This window comes from Monodelphis domestica, chromosome 5 (assembly GCF_027887165.1).
Source record: "Monodelphis domestica isolate mMonDom1 chromosome 5, mMonDom1.pri, whole genome shotgun sequence".
NCBI classification, from domain to species: domain Eukaryota; kingdom Metazoa; phylum Chordata; class Mammalia; order Didelphimorphia; family Didelphidae; genus Monodelphis; species Monodelphis domestica.
Window position 1 is genome coordinate 151,179,598 of NC_077231.1, and position 14,487 is coordinate 151,194,084.

Below are 14,487 nucleotides of genomic sequence, written 5' to 3' on the forward strand. Positions count from 1 at the left end.
AACCCAAAAATCCAAATTTTCGGGCAAGAACTCACCATCTGACAAAAACTTATGGGAAAACTAGAAAGTAGCCTGGAAGAAACTAGGCATACATAAACCAACATCCCAAGCTATATACAAATATAAGGTCAAAACTGGCACATTATTTAAACATAAAAGGTGATGTCATAATAAAATTATATGATCATGGAAAGCTTTACCTGGAAGATTTATGGAAAAGGAAGTTTTATGACCAAATAAGAGATATCGAGGGTCATAGGAGATAGTTTTGATTTAATGAAATTAAAGATTTTACACAAACAAAACCAACGCAGTCAAAATTAGAAGGAAAGCAGGAAACTGGATGATGGGGCAAGTTTCTGTGATGAAGGCCTCATTTCACAATATACAGGGTACTGAGCCAAATTTATAATAATAAGTGCCATTTCCCAATTGATTAATGGTCAAAGGATATGAATTGGTAGTTTTCAGAAGAAGAAATCAAAGCCTTCAATGATCATATGAAAATATAATCTAAATCACCAATAATTAGAGAAATGAAAATTCAAACAACTCTGAGGTACCATGTCATACCTATCTGATTGGCTAATGACAAAAAAAGGAAAATGACAAATGCTGGAGGGGATGTGGAAAAATTGGGACACTAATACATTGTAGATGGAGTTCTGAAATAATCCAACCATTTTGGAGAACAAATTGCAACTTTTCCCAAAGGGCTATAAAACTGTTCTTTCTCTTTGACCCAATAATACTACTACTAGGCCTATAGCCCAAAGAAATCAAAAAAGGAAAAGAACATATACGTATAGAACATTTATAGCAGCTATTTTTGTGATGACAAAAATTAATAATGAATACTCATCAAATAGGGAATGACTAAACAAATTATGGCATATGATTGTTATCAAATACTATTGTACAAGGCAGTTGGTTTCAGAAAGAAAAAATACCAAGGAAAACTTATATGAACTGATGCAAAGTGAAGTGAGCAGAACCAAGAGGACATTGTACACAGTAACAGCATGATTATAATGATCAACTAAGAAAGATTTAGCTACTCTAGATCAGTGACAATTCCAAAGTACTCATGATGAAAAATACCATGATGAACTGTGAGTGTAGATTGAATGATGTCTTTTTCACTTTCTTTACTTTTCTTGCTTTTTTCCCATCACATGGAAATATGTTTTGCATTACTTCACAGACATAATTGATATCATATTATTTGCTTTCTCAGTGAGTGTGGGAGGTCTAAAGAGTTGGAAAAGAATTTGGAGTTCAAAAATTTTTTAATAAATGTTAAAAAGAGACAAAGAGATTGTCCAAGTGGCAATCTTAAAAATCTCCAACCAAAAAATACTATGCTTATGACACTACAAAATACCAGAATAGGAAGGATCACAGACTAGGCTCTATATGCAAAAAAATTTTGATGAATAAATGTGCAGAATGTGATTCCTTGACTATAAGGGAATGTATTTGATAATAATTTTTTTCATTTACTTTAAAAATAAAGCATATTTTAGAATATGGTATAAAGTATTCATGAAAACATTCCCGCTAGACTACCTTTCTGTTTTCCCAGAAGATTTAAAAAAATCAAATGCAAAATTTTCTCCTAGGTAATTTATGTGTTCTGCTTTATCAAACCCTGGGTAATTAAGTTCTCCTCCCATTTCTGATTCACTGCTTTGTCTGTTCCATTGGTCTATCTGTCTATTTTTTAATCAATACCAAATGTTTTTGATGATTGTTGCTTTATAATATAGTTTGATATCAATTACTATTCCCCTTGTTCTCTGCCTCTTTTCTTCATTTCTCTTTGATATCCTAGATTTTTATTTTTTTTCTCAATGAATCTTGTCATTTTACCAAGTTCCATAAAGTACCCCTTGGTGATTTGATTGGATAATATAAATCAATATGGTATAATTGTCATTTTATTTGTTTTGGAACAGCCTAGACATGAGCAATCCAGCTCTTTAAGATGTTCCTTATTTCTTTAAGTAGCATTTTATGATTGAAACTATACAAGTCTTTATTTACTTTGATCTTCAGGCATATTATGAATTTTATAGTTATTTAAAATGGTATTTCCCTTTCCTTCATTGCTTCTTGTGTTCTGTTATCATTACATAGAAATGTGTTTTGATTTTGGAGGATTTATTTTCTAGCCTGCAATTTTGCTAAAGTTATTGTATTATTTTGTATCTTTACTAATTCCCTAAGATTTGTTAAATATTGTTATATTTAACATCCTATCATCAGCAAATATGGTTAGTTTTATCTCCTTTTCATCTTTCTTTTTCTTTCTCTTTGTCTTATTGCTATTGTTAGCATTTCCAGAATTCTATCAAATAATACAGGAGAGAATAAGCAATCTTGTTTTACTCCTGTATTTATTGAAAAAATTTTAATATATTCCCCGTTGTAAATGATGCTTACTTATATTTTTAAATAGATGGTTTTTTGATACTAAAAAGGTCATTCTGTGCCTATTCTTTGTAGGATATGTATAATATAATATATTCAATAAGTACACATATGTATAAAATTCTATGTATATATATATATATATATTTGTAGATTGAGCAAAGGTAGAGACAAAGACCCCAAACAAGAAATAGAATATATGTGTTTATTAATACACATGTGCATGTATGTACCTATACATATATGACCCAAGAAGTTAATTTTCTTGTGTAAGCTCCTTGTCCCAACATAGAGCAAAATCCTTGAAAAATCTCAAAATATAACTTAAGTATAGTTCATTTAGCATTCCATAAATGTAGGTAACAGAATACCAAGGAAGCAAGTGCATGTGGACAGCCTTCAGCCTCTAAAAATGCACAAGATGCAAAAAACTTACAAGAGCTACATATATAGAAAAAGAAAATATTTATTTTCAGGAGGCTAAATTCCAAATTCTTAAATATGATACTACTTTTTTAGGCAATCCACAAAGCTGATATTGACCAGAAAATCTCCCTTCTCTAGAGAGAAGGCTGCCTCCTAGTTCATGCTAGCTAGGAAATAAAAATCTCCCTTTTCTGCACAGTAGTTTGGGGTTCAGGAACACTGCCTATAAACTCTTCTCTGAGTGACCAAATACATATGCCTTTGTCCTATGCTTCTCCAGGAAACATTCACACCAATGCTCCAGCTGTTGCCATATTTGAAGTTGAGAAAATGCTCTACAAAATCTCCTCCCTTGGGCTGAATAATTCCCATATGGTTCTATGCCAAAGTAGTCATTAGTGGTTCCTAAAGAGATGGCACTGTGCACATATACAGTAGACACAGATACATTCTTCAGTAAAGTCCTTTTGAACAGGGAAAGGGAAAAAAAGAGTTTAAAAAGAGTCTATGTAAGTTCATTTGGATATTCTATTGAAAAAGGACAACTCCTCCAACAAGATTCCGTCTTCTCAAATTTCAGTCCACCAGTCATCTTAGAGATAGCCCCAATCTCTGAAATCTAATTATGAATGATCAATCAGAAAAGCATGTATTAAGAACCCATTATCAAGCAGCTGCATAGCATAGTGAATAAGAGCACCAGACCTGGAATCAGGCAGACCTCAGTTCAAATCTAGCCTCAGATAGCTGTGTCACCCTGGACAAGTCACTTAACTCCAATTGTCTAGCCCTTACTGCTCTTCCGTATTAGAACTGATGGTAATACAGAAAGTGAAGGTTTAAAAAAAAAAAGAACCTCTTATCTTACACAGTCACTGATACCTAAGGGGCTACAAGGGCAAAACTGAAGCTTTCCCAGCTCTCAAGGAACTTTGAGAGAGAGAGAGAACAGACCCAATGTCCTCTCAACATGTACCATGCAGCATTCCTGTGCTCTTCTGCATGTAGCATTTCCAAACCCAAACTAAGGTCACAACACAGTTTCATCAAGTTGATTAAGGATCTTTCTTGATCTACCCCTTTTACAAGTGAGTGTGGCAGAGGCATGAATCTTCATCACCATTTCATCAGGGTTGCATCGCCTCCCTGGTACTCATTCACATGGCAACAACTCCCACTCTGCCTCCATCCCCATTTTGTTTTCTCAAGGGAAAGCTTCCCAAGGCAATAATAGGCTAGACTGTCTGGCCCAACTCACTTAGAGTCAAAGCTGGAAGAATCAGAAACCCATGATTCAATGGAAGATGTTGAACACCCTTACCCAGAAGCTAGAGAGGGAACTCATGGGAGGATTCACCACAACTCAGGCAGGATTAAAGATTAATAACTCAGTGGAAGAGGACATTTAGAGAGTTATTCCCACAGCTGCCTGAGGAGATCCTTGAAGGGATTGATGCCAAGTAAAAAATGAAAAAAGTCTCAAGTAACCTGAAAGCATTCTGGCCATGGGCATCAAAGAACTATGATAGACTTGGTCTATTCCCCTTGGTCCAGTGGCTTGAGAGCCAGCACCATTTCCCAGAAAGAAGAAGCAACTGCTAAAGAGCACCATCACCATGGAAGCAAAGGAATGGAGCACTGATGGAAATGAAAGGCTAGTGTGACATTAAGTTAAAGTAACAAAGCTGAACTCAACCGTAACAGCACCCACACAACACCAATAAGAGAGAGAGAGAGATTTGCATGGCAGGGAACTAAAATAATGGAGCCATAGAGCAATATGACTAGAGGGAGACTGAGCAAGGTACAATAAGGCATAGAGCTATATCTAATATAGAAGAGCAAACTGGGACTTTGCCCCTCAGTGGAAAATAAGAGGGCAAAAGTCTTTGGAAGGGGCTAATCTGCTAGAAGAGAAGTTACAAATTTGGCAAACCCTAAGTTATTCCCCCTTGTTAGGGTTCTCCAACCCCGAGGTGATATTCTAAGTCACAAAGACTAAATGGTTGATGGGGGGAAATAAAGGCCCATGGGAGAGAGGAAAATTTTTGACTATCCATGATCCTTTATAGTATAAATTAAAACTCCTTGTCTGATGTCTTGTGATCTTGAGCGCTTATAAGGGAAACTGATGGCCAATCTCTGGGAAATGATAGATACTTATGCTCCAAGAAGTCAGCTAGGTGAAGATAGATGAACTGAAAGGTTTTATGAGAAGTTTCCAAATTGTAACAGAATTCTTTGGTTTAGGAGAGAGCCTATGACAAAAAAAAAATACATGCTATTAATGTTTTCCTTGTTTATTACTGCCATTAAAACAATCACATCATACCCCTGAGAGATCTGCATTACAAGAAAATACTTTCTAAGACTATCTTGAGGAATGATTGGATTAGAAATATGTACAGTAAATATGACAGTATCTATTATTTATTTAAAGTAAATGGAAGACTGAAATGATCTAGACATACCAGAATATTCGAGAAACCAGAGGATCTAGTCTTTAACAAAATGGCCTCTTTTAATTGGCATTTATGATAAAAAATATATCATCACTTCATTAACTATACCATGTCACAATAATATCAGCAATATTTAATATTTTCCCCTCGTACTTTTAAACTTCAAAGTATTTTGCAAGCACCACATGACAAAGCTTCATAATCCTTGTGTTTTAACCAATTTTCTTTGTTCTTTTGCATTTATGGTTTTTTAATTTTAAGAATATATTTTATTGTAAAAAAATATACTTGCCTTTCCCAAAATGTTTGAAATCTGAATTTTTATAATATGCATTTTGAGGACTTTCAATTTAAAAAACAAATGATCGCCATAAAATAGTAGCTGTAATTGTCACCAAACTGAGTTAATACACTAAAGAAACAGCTGTTGTTCACATATACAGAAACTAAATGATATGAATGTCTGAGTTTTATGTCTTTTTCTTTGCACGAAGCCTGAGGCAGAAAAAGGATTTCCTGAGAGTTTTCCTGTGTATTAAAACTAGATTCAAAAGAACATTTTATCTTAGATTCTTCCTCTCTGACAAAAGGAAATAATTAGAGCAAAACACAGAAAGCCAGAAAGAAAAATCCAACTCCAATTTGCCAAATCATTAAAATATTCTATCACTGGAGAGTCTTAACCAATGTATTATATCACTTCATATAAGTTAGCAGAGCTAAATTCCATATGCTGGTTGCTATATGCTTGTCTCGAACAGAACTGTTTTATGATATAGTTCATTTTTCTTTCCTTTTTTTTTTTGTTCTTCCTGATTTTCTGATCTGTTTTCTAAGAGGAGATAGTTATAAGAGAAGATGTTATACTTTGCTTCAACAATAGGTTATAACTTGAAATTCTTTTGGAAGTAATATCTGATTCTGACTTTTTCATATACTCATACTTCATCTAGTATATGATGGTCTAGAGTATTTTATGTGATACATTAAAGCAAGAACATTTATTTTTCCTAGATGTGTATGTATTAGGCAGGTAGGTGGCAAAGTGAATGGAGCACTTATGGCCCAAAGTCAAGAAGATTCATCTTCCTGAGTTCAAATTCGGCCTTAGACACTAGCCGTGTAACCCTAAGTAAGTCATTTAACCTTGTTTGCCACAGTTTCTCACCTATAAAATGAGATGGAGAAAGAAATGGCAAACTCTCTAGTATCTGTACCAAGAAAAGTGCAAATGGAATCATGAAGAGTTGGACAAAACTAAAATGAATAAAAAACAAAAATGTGTATTATATGATAAATGTATCCTTAAGAAAACATGGTGAATGAGTAAGCATGGGAGTGAAGAATACAGTTCTTAATGGAAAATTTTCCACTTTAAACATGTATGTTATTCTGGTTATTTGAAGAGGGTATCACTGATGAAATTGTTTCTAGGGATGACTAAAAAATAGCAGCCCTTTTCTTATTGAGTTGAGAGCTAAAGTCCAAACTATAGCTCATGAAAACATTAATAGTCTAGTTAATATTCACTCTGGTTAAACAAGGAGGTTTTGCTTATTGAACTGTGTCACCTACACATTTAAAATGCTAATAATTGCTGGACTTTCATGGTGATTTTAGTGATAACAAAATTCTGTTAATTTTATTCAGATTGAACCAGACCTCTAACTAATATTAACTTTAGCCAGTTTATATTGATGTTAATCAGTTTGTATTTTAACTGATACCCTATAGAATCATTGAATATTTGTTGGAAAGGACCTTAGAGACATAGAGTGCAGTCTCAAAACCCAAGCAGAAATTCACTTGACAATACCCCTACCAGGAAGATACATCCTGATATGTTTGCTTACCTCTAGGGATGAGGAGCACACTACATTACTCGTTCTTAGGCTATAGAAGTTGGGTTTTTTGAGTCTCTGCCTCTTTCTGCTTCTGTCTTCATCTCCCTGGTTCCATAAGCTCTGGTTACAGCTTCTGAGTCTATTGTTCCTTTTCCTCATTCTACTTTCAATGGCATTGCTTTAAACTGGGCTTCAGCACATGCTATGTTTTATCTGATTTTCCTCTGTCAGCTATTTAGAGCAACTGCTTACATACCCTGTTGTCATAGGTATTAAAAACAGTAAACAGCTGGGAGGTAGTGTGGTATGGGGTGTGTGTGTGTGTGTGTTTTAGGTGACAGCCTTATCCTGCCCAGTTCTCTGCAAAATGAGCTTATAAAGGGCGCAGATGGATAGCTCAGTGGATAGCTCAGTGGATTGAGAGCCAGGCCTAAAGACGGGAGGTCCTAGGTTCAAATTTGGCCTCAGACACTTCCCAGCTGTGTGACCCTGAGCAAGTCACTTGACCCCCTTTGCCTAGCCCTTACCACTCTTCTGCTTTGGAGCCAACACACAGTATTGACTCTAAGATGGAAGGTAAGAGTTTTAATTTTTTAAAAATGAGCTTATAAAAGAGGGCCAAGAGAATTGGGCAAAATAAAAAGCTAACTTTGTGAGGAGACATATTCTTATTCATTTAAGAGTTTTCAGCACTGCCAAAAAAAAACTAGAACACTCTTGTTTATACCTTTAACTTTCTTCCCTACCAAGCTTCCCATTTCAAAAATGTAGAACTACTGTCTTTTTTTTTCTTATATGTTTTAGGATAATTTCACTGCATCCATCTTACCCTCTGTATCTAATCAATATTAAGAAACAAACTCCTTTCTAACTTAATGTCTGTCCACTGGCTCTCTCTCTCACCCATCTTCTTTGCGTGCTACTCTAAAAATCATCTCCTATAAACACTGAATTTCTGCTCCAACCTTACCCTATGTACCTAAGCTAAACTGAACAGCTTAAAAACCAAGCATGTCCAAGAAAGTATGGTATAGAGGCTTGAGGACTAGTTTTGGATTCGGGAAAACCTGGGTTCAAATCCTACCTATGATGTTTATGCGTTGTGATGCTAAGCAAATCATTCAACATTTCTGATTATCAAGTATCTTTATGAAACTATCTACTAAATGACCAAAGTGCTAATTGAAGGAGTTTTGCCTCTCCATTAATTTCTTCCCCATGCAATTCTATTCTTCTGGAAGCTTTTATTATCTCATGGGTGGTCATCAACCTATCTTATCCTGATGTGTCAAAATATATTATTTTAATTTGAAGAACCTGATGAATTTTCATAAATAAAATGTGCCTTTTAAACTTATTGCATATATTTTTATTCCACTCACTCAACATTCCAGTCAAATTGGTCTTATTGCTAGTCTCTGTTTATGACAATACATTTCCTGCCTTTAAGCCTGGGTACAGCCTGTCCCCATGCCTGGAATATATTTGCTTTATACCTCTGCCTAAAAGAATCCCTAACTTCCGAAAAGCTCCTCTCAAGTGCCACCTCCTAATTAAAGTCTATCCTGAATCTATTTTGCATTTAATCAGTATATGTTGTGTTTGCTCATCTGTGTACATACTATTTCTTCCCAATAAAATGTTAGTTTCTTGGAAGCAAGACCTGTTTCATTTTTGCCCTTGTATCTCCAGGACCTCACATACATGAGGCCTGAATTTTTTTTTTACACTAGACTTGTGATTTCAGTGGTGCAGGTAGGTCTGGTGAAAAAGCTCCTCTACTAGGGGGAAGTGAGCAACTCTTCTGCAATTTACAGTTTTTGAGAGTCTCCTAGAGTACTGTGAAGCTTTCAGTCCTCAAGAATTCATTTGTTAAGCTCCTACTATGTACAAGGTGCTGTGCTAAATGCTGGGAATACAAATCCAAGCACAAAATTCCTGCTCTTCTCAAATGGAGATTCTAGGAAAAGAGACAGACAGAGAGACATAGACAGACAAAGATAAGATATAGAGACAGAGTCAGAAAAAAAGAGAGAAATAGGCAGCAGGATCGGGGAGGGGAGAGGGATGGCTAGTACTTCCAATATATGAAAGTAAAGTAAAGAGTATAGCCTGGAAAATAATGAAGAGACTTATCAGGGATCACACAGCTAGTATGTGTCAGAGGCAAGATATAATAGGAACTTAATCAATGCTTTCTGAATGAATGAATGAATGAATGGGGGTATCATGATATAATAGAAATATCAAAAAATGTGGTGCTAGAAGACTTCTTTCAAGTCTCAATTTCATCATTTATTAGCTGTGTGATTTTAAGTCATTTGGTTTCTGGGACTCTCAAATTCTAAATCTGCAAAATGGAGTTAATAGCCCAGACAGTTAGGCCAGGGTCTGAAGTCCATAGATTCTCTATTGCAGTAACTCATCTTCCTAGCCACTGGTTCTGCTTCCAGGAAACCCCAACTTCTGTAGTGTCAACATTGGCATACCATCTTTGCCACCAGCAATCCCAGTCCCTGAACAACTTCCCCCTGTGGCAAGTAAACTGAAGAGCCTCAAGAATAGTAATCCTGGACCCTGAAGCAATCAGACAGGACAGTAAGCCTTGTGGAAAAGGGACCTGTTTTCCCAATCATCCCTAACTGCCAACCAACTGCCACCCATTGGCAGGGGAGCCAGCCTAAATCAAACAAAGTGCCCTGAGAGAGAGATAGGACCCAAAGCCCAAGAGCCCTAGGAACTTCATTGTCCCCAGACCACCAACCTTACTCTCAATCTGGCCTCCACAGGTACTATTGAAAGAACAACCCTTACTTATGAAAAAGATTGCTATCCACCTCTAGAGACACTGTTGGAGTAAAAATGCAGATGGAAGCTTATGCTTTATCACTTGTGTATTTAGGTTTATGTTTTAGGGTTCTGGTTTCATAAGATTATTCACTTAAAAAAAGAATAATGCAGAAATATGTTTTGTGGGATGTGATAATACATATATACTCCAGACTGAACTGTTTGTCAGCTCTAGAAGGGAGAAGGGAAGAAGAGAGGGGGACATTTTGGATTATTGTAGTGAGGGAAGTTACAAAGTGCACAGAAGCTATAAAGAATTGATTGACAGCCCTCGAACCTCAGAATTCTCCAAGAACTGGCTGGGTCCGAGTTCCAAGCTGTTGAAGGGACAGGTCTCCAACTGTCTGTCTGGAATTGAAGGTCAAGCCTGAAGGGTGTGGATCTGGACTCTCCCTGGACAACCTCATCTTGTAAGCTGTCTACCTTAGGATAAGATCCAAAGGATTGAGAAGATCCCCATACATTCTGGTGGACAGAGTGATTTTGGAGGAGCCTTTCTCTCTATTTCCTGGAACAACTGAGAACTTAACAGCTGGATTCCTGCCACCTGGGACTCTGACCCACCAAGGATTCTGTGTATAAGTTTCTGGGTTCCCTGTTAGACTTATCCTTAGTAATCTTTAGTTTAGTTAATTAGACCAGTTATGCTTAGGAAATTAACTATAGTGGGTTAAATATCTTGGGGCAAATAGTCAGATGCAAACTTTTCCCCTTTTCCTTCCCCATCATCTCTTTCTTTGTTAATAAACTCATTTATTTAATTGTGTTTTTTCTCTTTGTATAAACCTTTCCCCCTTCCTAAATTCCCTATAACAATTTTGGCAGGGTCAGGATAGGATGGGACTTAGGCATATAGATTTAATATAAACATATAGCAGTTAGAAAGGCAAAGTCATTTATAGGCTAGGAAGATTCCATTTTGTTCTTAGCAGGTGGAACACTTCAAAGCTGGGGGCAACAGAACTCTGGGATTCTAACTGAACTGGGAGAGACAGTTAAACCATTTAAATCACCTGACACATGAACTAGGTGGCCACATTGGAATTTTTTTTTGAAAAATGTTTTTTCCTTTCATTAATTGTGTATAGCTACAAAGGGATCACAGTGGATTACAATAAGACATTCTATTGTATATACCAGATTACTAATGAATGTAAACATGTCTGGGAACATATTAATGGATTTTTTCTTTGTACTTTGGGAGTGTGTTGTGCACATCCCATACATTGTTTTTACCCTGTTCCCTAAAGTGTGTTACATGTTGTTAGACTACCAATGGATGAAACCCTGCATGCCTTTGACTGTAAAAACTGTATTGTCTTATGCTCCCATACTGTGTATTTGTATGTATATTGTGTACAAGTATAGAGGTGTGTTATTTATTATTGGTAATGAAATTAAGACGGCAATAGTATGGGTAACAAAGGATTCAGAACTAAAACAAATGGTAATATTGATGAAGCAACAACTGGGCCAAATTGAAATATACTTGAAAGACAAAAGGTTTATAAATAATGAATATGGGATTTAAGGTAAAAGAAAAAGATGGTACACCTAAATATTTGAATAGACTGCAGAAGGAAGAGGCATAAGGGAAAGTTTCCTTATTCCCTCTAAGAAATCTCCCAGTGGTTTCTAAGGATGAGATCTTTCAAGTAAAAACACATAAGAAATTTAAACCTGAAGAATTAGAGTCCATAAAAAAGAGAACTTCTGCCTTTTTAGAAGAACCAAATAAGGTAATCAGAGAAATGCAGAAAGCTATTGATCTATTTGATCCAGACTATAATGATTTTGCTTTATTAATGAAAGAACTTTTAACCAAAAGGGAAATGAATAAATTTAGCTGAGACAAGGCAGGATCCCTTATTAACACGATGGCCAGAAGATTATAATGACATGGATATGAATAACAAAGTACAGTATGATCTCATGAAGGAAGCTAGACAAGCAATTCTAGATGTTATGGGTAAATACACAAAAAGGCCAAATGCATTTTCTAAGTTTGAGGGAATAAAACAAAAGGCTAATGAAACACTTACTACATTCCTTGACCGTATTATTAAGCAGCCAAAACACACTTAAAAATGGATGTTCTGGAAGAGGGAACAGTAGCACACATAAAAAGAATCTTTGTGAAAAATGCTATCCCTAAAATAAAACTATTTTTTAAAAATAATTATCCAGATTAGGAGGAGGAGGAGAATTAGAGGATATTAGAAGGAAGGCAACATATTTAAGCACAGATACTGAGGATAAATATGAGGAAAGGGATACACTTATAGAAGATCTAAAAAGAAAATTGAAGGAAGCAAAGGGCAAAGCAGGAGACAGTGAGATTAAAGAAGTTAAGGCAGTGGATGCATTAAGATCCATGCAACCTAATAACAACTATTACAAGACTAGGGACAGAAGATCAGGTTCCCAAAGGTGCTTTTTATGCAATACAGTTGGCCATTTTGTCAGGGAATGCAGATACAGAGGTCAATTTTCTAGACAATTGAACAGAAATGGAGGATTTATTAGATGAAATAATTATAACCATAATAATTGAAATAGCAACAATAATAATTGGAACAATAATAACTGGAATAACTAATCAAGAAGGAATAATGGAAATACATGTTAGAATTCCTGTTGTCAGGGACCTCAAGAACCAGATCTAAACACCATGCAGGACTGGATTAAGTCTGGAGCAAGGCCCAAATACATTCAGGTTGTTAAGGGTGATCAGAGCAAAGGGCCTTTTTCCTTATGAAGGTTTACCTAGTGTTCTTCTGTATTTGAATCAAGGGAAAATGGATTGATATTAAATGAAAGTGAGTGTCATGGTAATAAGGTTAATGAAGATATAGATGATGTGATTGGATCAAAGGATAATATAATTAGTGTTAATAATTGTAAGGAAAAAGAAAATTATAGTAGAAAATTCTAAAGATTGCTAAGTAATGGAAAATAGTGAAGAAACTAAATTGGATAATGATAATGTGACTGCAAATGAAAACAATGATACTAAGGTCGAGATTATAAGGATAAAGGATAGTAGTGTAAAAGTTGATGATGGTGTTAAAGATGTAAAATCCTAGGAATATCATGCAGTTCAAGCAGATGTAAACTTGAATGGATAGGAAATGACTGAACTTTATACTGATGTTCTTGTACCAGTGTTGGAAACATTTCAGCCACCAAACAGTACAGAACCATATGTGTCTGTTACTATAGGAGACAAAATATATGATCTTCTGGTGGATACTGGAGCCAGTAAATCAGTTTTGCAAAGTCTTCCTAAAAATTGTAGAGCGGTTGGTAAAATGGAAGTAAGAGGAGTTACTGGTAAACCAGAGAGAGTAGCAAAATTACAACCAAAACTGATTACTTTAGGTCCTTTATCTGTGGAGCATGTGTTTCTTTGTATGCCAGACTGTCCCATGAATCTTTTAGGTAGGGATTTATTATGTAAATTAAGAGCAACAATTCAATGCACTGATAATGGTGACATCTCATTACATCCACCAGAAGACTCTCTGGAAGCTTTTCCATTGCTGTTCTTAGATTCTATCTATTCTATAACTGAGGATATCCCTGAAGGTTTATGGTCAAAGTCTTCCACAGATGTAGGTCTATTGAAATCAGCTATTCCAGTAAGGGTGAGATCTAAGGAAGGACCAGTTCCTCAATATCCCTTAAGTAAAGAAGCAATAGAGGGTATCAGAATTGATATTTTGATATTGAATCCCTAATCCAACAAGGGATCATAATACCTTGCTTCTCAGAATAGAACATACCTATTCTTTCAATCAAAAATCCAATGTTAAATCAAAATGGCAAAGTGGTATATAGATTCATACAGGATTTAAGAGCTGTAAATGATTATGTGATAAAGACACATCCTATTATACCAAGTCAAGCTGTTATAGTTTCTTCCACTCCAAGTTAGGCAAGATATTTCACCATGGTAGATTTGTGCTCAGCTTTTTTCTCAATACCAGTCCATGATTATTCTCAAAAGATCTTTGCTTTTACTTGGGGAAAAAAAAAACAAAACACACAGTACATGGACTTGTCTGCCCCAGGGGTATACTGATTCACTGAACCAATTCTCATAAATTTTAAATAAATATCTAAAAACCATAATATTCAAAGAAAGTAAAACAGTGAATTTTGTGGATGATATTCTCTTTGCATTCCTGAATGCTAAAGTGTGTTACAGAGATAGCAAGATTCTTTTGATAGGATTATATAAGCGTGGGTATAAAATCTCTAAGGCAAAATTACAGTGGGTTTTGCCTTAAGTGAAATATCTAGGATTTGTGTTAACAGAGGGTTCCAGAAGTATCACACATAAAAGAATAGCAGATATCCAGAAACTGAATGCTCCTAAGAGTAAAAAGCAACTCAAAGATGTTCTTGGAACAACTGGTTTCTGTAGGCAATGGATACCTGGATATAGTAAATGAACAAAATGTTTAACA